The sequence below is a fragment of the Gavialis gangeticus genome, unplaced genomic scaffold (genome assembly GCF_001723915.1).
Source record: "Gavialis gangeticus isolate Ggan-Ray unplaced genomic scaffold, GavGan_comp1, whole genome shotgun sequence".
NCBI classification, from domain to species: Eukaryota; Metazoa; Chordata; order Crocodylia; family Gavialidae; genus Gavialis; species Gavialis gangeticus.
The window spans coordinates 211,893,843-211,901,468 of NW_017729032.1; the positions used below are offsets into that span (position 1 = coordinate 211,893,843).

The 7,626-nt window shown below is 43.1% G+C and overlaps 1 long non-coding RNA gene across 1 annotated transcript in view; it reads left to right on the top strand.

The window, feature by feature from the left end:
- Positions 1-3,393: 3,393 nt before the first annotated feature.
- The window catches only part of LOC109302465, a 9,507-nt gene continuing 5,274 nt past the window's right edge, over positions 3,394-7,626 (top strand). The window contains exons 1-2 of the long non-coding RNA XR_002098790.1: positions 3,394-3,491; positions 5,604-5,689. This is a non-coding gene — a long non-coding RNA (uncharacterized LOC109302465). The remainder of the gene's footprint in view (positions 3,492-5,603; positions 5,690-7,626) is intronic.

Below are 7,626 nucleotides of genomic sequence, written 5' to 3' on the forward strand. Positions count from 1 at the left end.
GTAGCAAAATATGTAGTTTAGTATGAACAACTCTGTTTAAAGTAGCAGTCCTGCAGACACTGTGAAGGATTCAGGTTAGGATTCAGTCTATCTTACTTTATTATGATCATTTAGATATGTTGTAACCCACTGCTCAGCATGAGCTACATGCCACAGTCTGCATCTAACCTGCAGAGGAGGTGCATCTGCCATGGTTGTTTCTTAGGGACTGACTGAACGATTTACAAAAGGACTTTAGTGGTAAAATAATTGAAATGTCTATAAAAAATTGGTTCTGAGCCCTCAGCTGTTCAAGAGAGATTGCCCCTTGTGCCTGTGTAGAACCTAACTGCTTCCTTCTGCTGTTCCTTGAAAAACCATGGCTTTTCCCCTTTAGCTCAAGATGTACAGTCTGATACTTTAGCTATGGAAGTTCTGTGTTCAGACATGGATTTGAACTTCATAACACCCTACCATCTCCAGACTGGGTTAAGCTATTCATCTCCCTTCTAGCACTCCAGATTTTGGGGAAGAACAGATTCAGAGCTAAGTGTTGTGCCACAAGTCCAGCTCTGACATTAGTTTTTCATCCAGTGCAAATACTAAAACATCAGTCACTGCTCAGCTCAGCCATGCAGGCTCAAATGAAAGCACACACTCATTTATATAGCACTGCACTATGCAGCATTTTTAAACTGCTTCTCATCAGCTGCCCAGTTTGTCCAACACTTCAGGCGTTATTACTTCAAGGAGGGGTTACAACTCCTCTGTGCCAAAATTGCCAGTTGCACTGGGTTGAGACAACCGCTAAACTCCTTAGGAGTGAAGCCAATTTCATTATGAATCATGGATTTTGTGGATTACCACATGCTAGACTTAAAGGGCAAATAACTTTGCTACTGCAGGAATAACAGTCTTGGGGAGATCAAAAGCAAGGAGGAAAAATAAATGCCTCCAGTCATGAAGAGTGCTCAAAATGATTCGTGGCACAAAGATTTTATATAACTGATGCACGCACAGCAAAGCAAAACCATGCTGTTGAAAGGGGCTTAACAGCACAGTAAATAAAAGAGGATATACATCCTTATATAGTGGAGACTTGTGGGCCAAAATTTTAAAAAATGGGTGCCCAAAGCCAGGCCATATTTAGGCACCCAAAATTAGCTTGCTTTTCATTGCCTTGTATGGAAACTTTCAAGCACTTTTAAAAATAAGAGCCAAGTCTGAAAACTACAAACCTGAAGGAGTGGGTATGTTCTCAGAAGTGCCCAGGAATCAGCATCTCTCACTGGTTTCCAATCATGGCTTAAAATGGAGTTAGGAAAGACGATTCCATAGTCATAAGTTTCCAAAAATTGAAAGTTTCCTATGTGAGAGAAGAGGGCAGAGAGAAGAACTAGCCAGAACAAGGCAGTGATATATCATGGATGAACATAGAGCTGATGGAATTAAATGTTTTTAAAATAGCCTGTATTGTACAAAATATTGTCATGCTTCAATATTTAAACTTTGAACTAACTCTTGTGCTCCTCCTCAGATGCCAAACACAAATTATTCTCAGGCAGAAATGATTTTTCCTTCAAGGTTTCATTATAAAAGGTTCCAAATACAGCAAAATAACAAGCATGCCTCTTTAGCCACAAGTCCAGAAATTCACAAACCTCAGATTACTTCAAAGCATCCATCAAAAATACTAGGCTCCCTGCCAGCCTAAGGATCTCCTGTGTACTGGAGCCGGTAGGCCCATATATGCTAAGACTACAATTAGGATTTTGTGTCTGTTTAGGCACAATCAGCTGAACAAAAAGCACAGCTTACTTTGTATCCACATAACTTTTCTGCCAGCACACCCATGGTTTTCCACCTACACCTATATTCTCACCGTGTTTGGGGGTTTTTTGGCAGGGGTGAGGCAGGAGGTGTTGAGTGCACTCTCTGCAACACTGCCAGTCAGTGCCTACCAACAGCTGCTTGGGCCAAGGACCAGGGGTGGTGTTTATTGTACACTGTCTGTGTGGCCTCATAAGTAGAAACAATACCTTCCAAGTATTTAAAAATAGAAATAACAGTGATAGCTTCTCCTTTGCCTGTTTCCAGCCTGTAGGGGGAATGACATGATTAGTTTGTAAGTTTTCATGATAAAGATTGTATATATGCATGGGTGGGCTGCTTGATAGGGGATGCAAAGAAACTGAAGGACAACAAAGTAAAAGAAATGAATAGTACCTTTAATTCTGAAAGCATAGAAGGCAGGGTAAAAGTCTCATGTAAAAGTGAGGTCCACAGTCCGTACTCATTTCTTATAAGAAGATAAGAACTGCCATTTACTAAATTAGACCATCTTGTCCGCTGTCCTGTGTTATACAGTGCAAGCGAGGGGATGCTGAAAGGGAGAAGTGAACTGGTTTCGCTCCTACAAATTCTCTCTCCCATCTTCCTGTTGGAAGATCTCCCTGTTGGTCAACTGTTGTCATTTTAACAGGATGTAGCTCTCATGGCAAGTCATGTGGTGATAGAGAGGTTATCCCCCAGGTAGCTATGCAGGGCTTTGAATGTAAGGATAGAAACCTTAAATAATATTTATACATAGGAGAGGGCCCTAAGGTGTTGGCTTTTGCCAAGCAGATGGGCTTTGAACTAGTGGGAGCTTTAGCGCTATGGCTTCACTCTTAGGAGCTGTGCCAACTGAACCTGTCCACCGCAAATAGATGTCCAGTGAAACAAAGTGGTTGGAGTTTTAAGCTGCCCTTTATTATCTGAATGATGTAACAAGAAAGAGCCTTTGGAGTATTTTATAAAACCATCCATTCCTTTGGTTCAGTTTGCTCCAACAAAACACAGGGAGGGCAGGTTTCAAGTTGGCTGAAAATGTATTGCCTTGTATGTGGAAAGTGCTTTTTTTATACATCTGTAAAGAAAAATGAAATCCTACATAGGCCTTGTTAGGCATAACTGAGGCCACAGACATATGATCTGGACATCCCAGGAAAACCATAGCTGTAAGAAGAGAGGGGAAAAAAGTTGTATCTATATGATGCAGTCCTTTGAATTGAGGTGAATTTGCCCTAACCCGAGGAGATTTTGCTTTGGTTCCAATCTCGAGCAATTTCTTTTCTGGGCAAGGTAGCTTGACCCAGTCCAATGATCTTGTAAAAGGCAATTGTTTAAGAAGAGTTTACAGCTAGGTTGAGCATGCAAGGGCAGAGTTCCCTCAGTCCCATAAAAGGAACAGTTTGCACCTTTCCTGCTTATCTCTGCTCAGTTAACAGAAGGCTGCTTCAATTTTCTTTCTTTATACCAGATGTGGATGTGCTCTCCTGCCTTAGATATGCCCCAGAATGACGCAGATTTGTGATGAGATGTGCTGGCACCATGTCACATCATTATTATTTTTATGATCTTTTTATGGAACCCTGGACAGGTACAACGTGCCGAGTAAACATCTGAGCTCTCCGTAGATCTTGTATTCTACAGCTGCAACAACAAATGGCATACAGCAGAATCAGCTCAAGGTAGGGTGTAGCCAGATCCCTATCCTATTCCAGCATGACTGTTGTGCTGCAGTGCTCATGATCAAAAAGCCCAAGAAACTCATTAAAAGGGCAATTCACAGCCTCCCAAAATTGTGAGCTCGCCCTTTTCCCTTTGACCTTCTTCAGCCTATCTGTAAATCTTCATTCACAGTCCTGTCTTGTACACTTGACATTTACATCTCTCTGGCAGTGAACAGCTTTGAATAAAATAGTCTTCATCTGCTGTCAAGATGCACTCAGGCAAGGGGTTTTCATTTAGTTTTATAAAGGCTAACTCAGAACATTTGTATTTGTCCCAGTGAAGCAAACGTTTGGGAGGCTTAAAGGCCAAAGTTCCCTGTGTAGGTGATATGGCTCATCTGGCAGCCCTGAACTTTTGTTTAGAGAACAACACCTACGCTGCTGGGCGCCCAGCCAAGAGCTGCACCCACATAGAGCTCAGCCCAGCCAAGATGAAAGAAATTAACTTTCTACTGGCAGAGTGCTTCCCCCTTCCTCCCACACACTTTTTTTTCTTTTTTTTTTTAGTTATTTTTTTAATGAAAGCAATTTAATTTTGCCACTGAGCCTCCTCCTCATTCTTTTAATATTTTTTCCAGAACCCCATCCATGTTCTTTCTGAGGCTATTTAAAACATTCTGCAAACCATAAATATACCTGTTGGGAAAGCTGAAGCTGCTATGGTTGCTGCTAATGTTCAGTTATAAAGCAAGGGCATTAATCAGCAAGTGTACATATTCTAAGACAGCAATTAGACTCTACCCTCATTGGTTTCTCCCACAGCACCCTTCATGGCATTCTCTGTGCTGTTCTCTACACCTTCCTGGACCTACCCGTATTGCTATGATTGCTGTTCTGTATTTGTATGGTAGAAAAACCTACTGACCCCAGTCAAGGATCCCATTGTGCTAGGAGGTGTACACACACAAAATACAAAGTCACTGCACAACTCAAAGAACTCACAATCTGAAGTCTATGAGCAGAGGCAGCAGATGGACAGTGAGACCAGTATGACTGGAATAATACAAATGGTCACCTAAAGGCCAAATAACTTAAAGGTCACTAAAGGCCCCAAATGTACCATTGACAAAGCAAGACCTGACAACTTCCTCCTGCTCAGATGACTGAAACCAACAGTTAGGCAGAACAGATAGTTCAGCAGCCTCTCAAAGCAGTTTAGGGTGGACCTGAATGCCCTGTACCCAGCACGGCTTGCAGCCTGTTTCTGAGCATGATGCTAAGGTGTGCACATCTCAGGACATCTCTTCTGTCTGATTGCCTGGGCAGAAGCCAGTGGCCAGGGCTCATTTTATTAGCAGCAGACCCAGGTTTGGAAGGAAGCCATATTGACATGCCTTATGATCTTCCATCCTTTCAGTCAGGGGGCTCCAACTTGCTTGGCCCCCTGGCCTGCCTTCAGACTGTGGGGCTCCTCATGGGCTGGATCCAGAACCACTTCCACTGATGGGGTGAATGACAGGCCTATATTGGTTCAGGGAGACACAGGGGTTAACACAGCTGTTCCTTGCCCTGCTGCTGCCAAAAAAGAGTTGCCAACGGCATTTGGTATGCTAGAATTTGGCACTGGGGCATTATCTGCTATGGCTCCCTGTACCGATATAGCAGGTCAGGGAGCCATGGGGATTAATACCACCACCACTTACCTACCCTTCAAATCCATGCCCCTCCAGAAGCCCTGTGTACCAGATGACACCCCTACTTCAAATCAAAAAACATGTGGTAAAGCCAAAGGAAGAGAGTTTAGGTTTTCTAACTCAGCCCTGCACTTCAAACACCAGGGTGTCCTTCCTCCTGTATTTCCTTTTGGATCAAGGCCTCATGCTCAGTTTCAGCCTTGAGCTCGTTCTTAAGATGGATTTATGACACCCAGCAGGTGATTTTGTAAAAGCTGACACACCTTTAGCTGTACTCTAGGCCTCCCCTAGCAAGCACTTCTATAATAACTTAACCTTGTAAAATATTTTTTGGCATCTGATGCTATCTTGCGTGTTCTTTGCTTACATCATTACACCCCTGAGGACTGCTCCTGGCATGTACTCCCTTGTTGCTTATTATATTGTTTTCTAATAGGCGAGCTTCCTGTAATAGCTGCACGTAGAAGATGTCCTAGACTCCGCGTTAATGTATCACACTTGCTCCAAGTAGGGCAAACAGAGGTGAGTCTGGACAAAGTGAGCTTGGCTGTCTGACTAGGCTTGACTAGATTTTATCAAGAGGTTGCAATCAAACAGATGGCTCTGAGAGTCTTACAACAAGGTCAATAAAAGGCAACAATTTTACGATGGCCAGATAACACCTAATACTCTCTTTGAAATAAAAAGATTTATCCACTTAATTTTGCTTGATTCAAAAACAGAAGTGTGGTGATAAAAAAGTAGTTGTTTTATTAAAAGACTTCACTGTATAAATCCTCTCAGCAAACTGGAAGGTGGGCTAGAAAAGTGATCAGTTTAATCATAGCAGCATTTCAAAGTGAGGTAAGCCTCCTTGTCTCATCAGGTCCATCAGCTGCATCAGAAAGATGAGGCAAAAGCCAAGGATTTATTCCTGCTGGGCATGGTTTTGGTAAAGAGTTTTATTTGGGAGACGTGTTTGAAGCACCTCTTCATTTTGTGATCACCCACACTAGGAGCATTGCTGAGTGAAAACATCAACCTGTAGGCAATCTGGGTCTGAGGTCCAGCCCTGTTGGGTCCATTGTAGTAACACAAAGTGGATGTAAAGGTACTCCCAGTGGGCAGCTGAGACTTCCTCTAGCTTTTTTATTCCTTGCCTCTTGGGTAGGGGGCATCTCAGGTGCTAGAAGACAGCAGGGCTGGAATGTACCGCAACCCACCAATTTCTGCCATCATAATTGCCTGTTCAGAGACCTTACAAGCCAGTGCAATTTACAGAAGGGAGCCAAAGAGTTTGCCCTCAGGACTAGAGTATAGTAAAAGGCTGGGCTACCTCCAGTGCACCTGGGCATTCAGCTCTCTGAATTCTGGTCCAATTGTACTTTGCAATCTACGCTGCTGACTGTTAGTGTCACGTGGAGCTTCCCTGGAGGGCTTTTCCACTCCCTTTTGCAAACTTAAAAGAACGTTTGGACATTATAAACAGCTTGTAACAAGTTTTATCAGGTTTTAACAGTCTTGTGGAGATTAACTGAACTGATGTACTGGCAATGATGCAGTGCCTTTCCTTATATACACATACACTGTTTATTGCCAGTCTTGTTCAGTTATGTTTTTAATCTCCAGGGAACAGTGATTAGGATGATAGATATTTTCATATTTGGAGGGGAAGGCACATGCCATATGCAGTCCTAAATGGGGTTAGCTTGCAAAGTCTTGTTCCTGCGTCACTGTAATGCCTGCATTTTCCTGCAAGTTAAGGGATGGATGAACTGGAAATGGTAGTTTAATACTCATAAAGGATAGGGCTTGCTTTTACCAACAGGATCATGATATTTCAAAATCAGTATTTTATAGAAAAGCCTTGTAGGCCAAAAAGGCCATTGGTGGCTGGGAAAAAAGTGACTTATTTTCTCTACTGTGCAGACAGAAGCTGTGCTGTTTAACTGCAGGTTCCAAAAATGAAGCATTAATAGTTTTTTCAGCTGATCTGATGGGGCTTTGATCCCTTCTGCCATCCCAGCTCCCCACGCCATGACCATGGCAGAGCAGCAAAATACCTGCCCCACTATTAAAGGAAGGAAAGCCAGTCCATCTCTTCCCTCAGTTCCAATATTGCACTGGTTCTGCTGACCTGAGGTGGATCGCTCCTTTTTCTCTGCTGCACGGTGAGCCTATTATGCACTCAAAGGAGTCAGTGTTTCAGGATTTGATTTCACCTTCCCAACACCTCTGCTTCCCAGTGAAGTGGTTTCATCCCAGTCTTTTGGTGCTGGAGTAAAAGGGATCTGCAGACTATCTCACTGAGGTTCAGGTAGTGGAAACTAACAGTGCAAAGGAGGAAGAGAAATGAGTCTAGCTTCTTAAACACTAGCCCAGGAGTAGGCAACATTTTTTGGCTGGAGTGCCGAAAAAACCATGACGTGTACTTTAGAAGGTGCCAGAGTGCCGGCATGCCGGAAAAACAAAATGGGGGG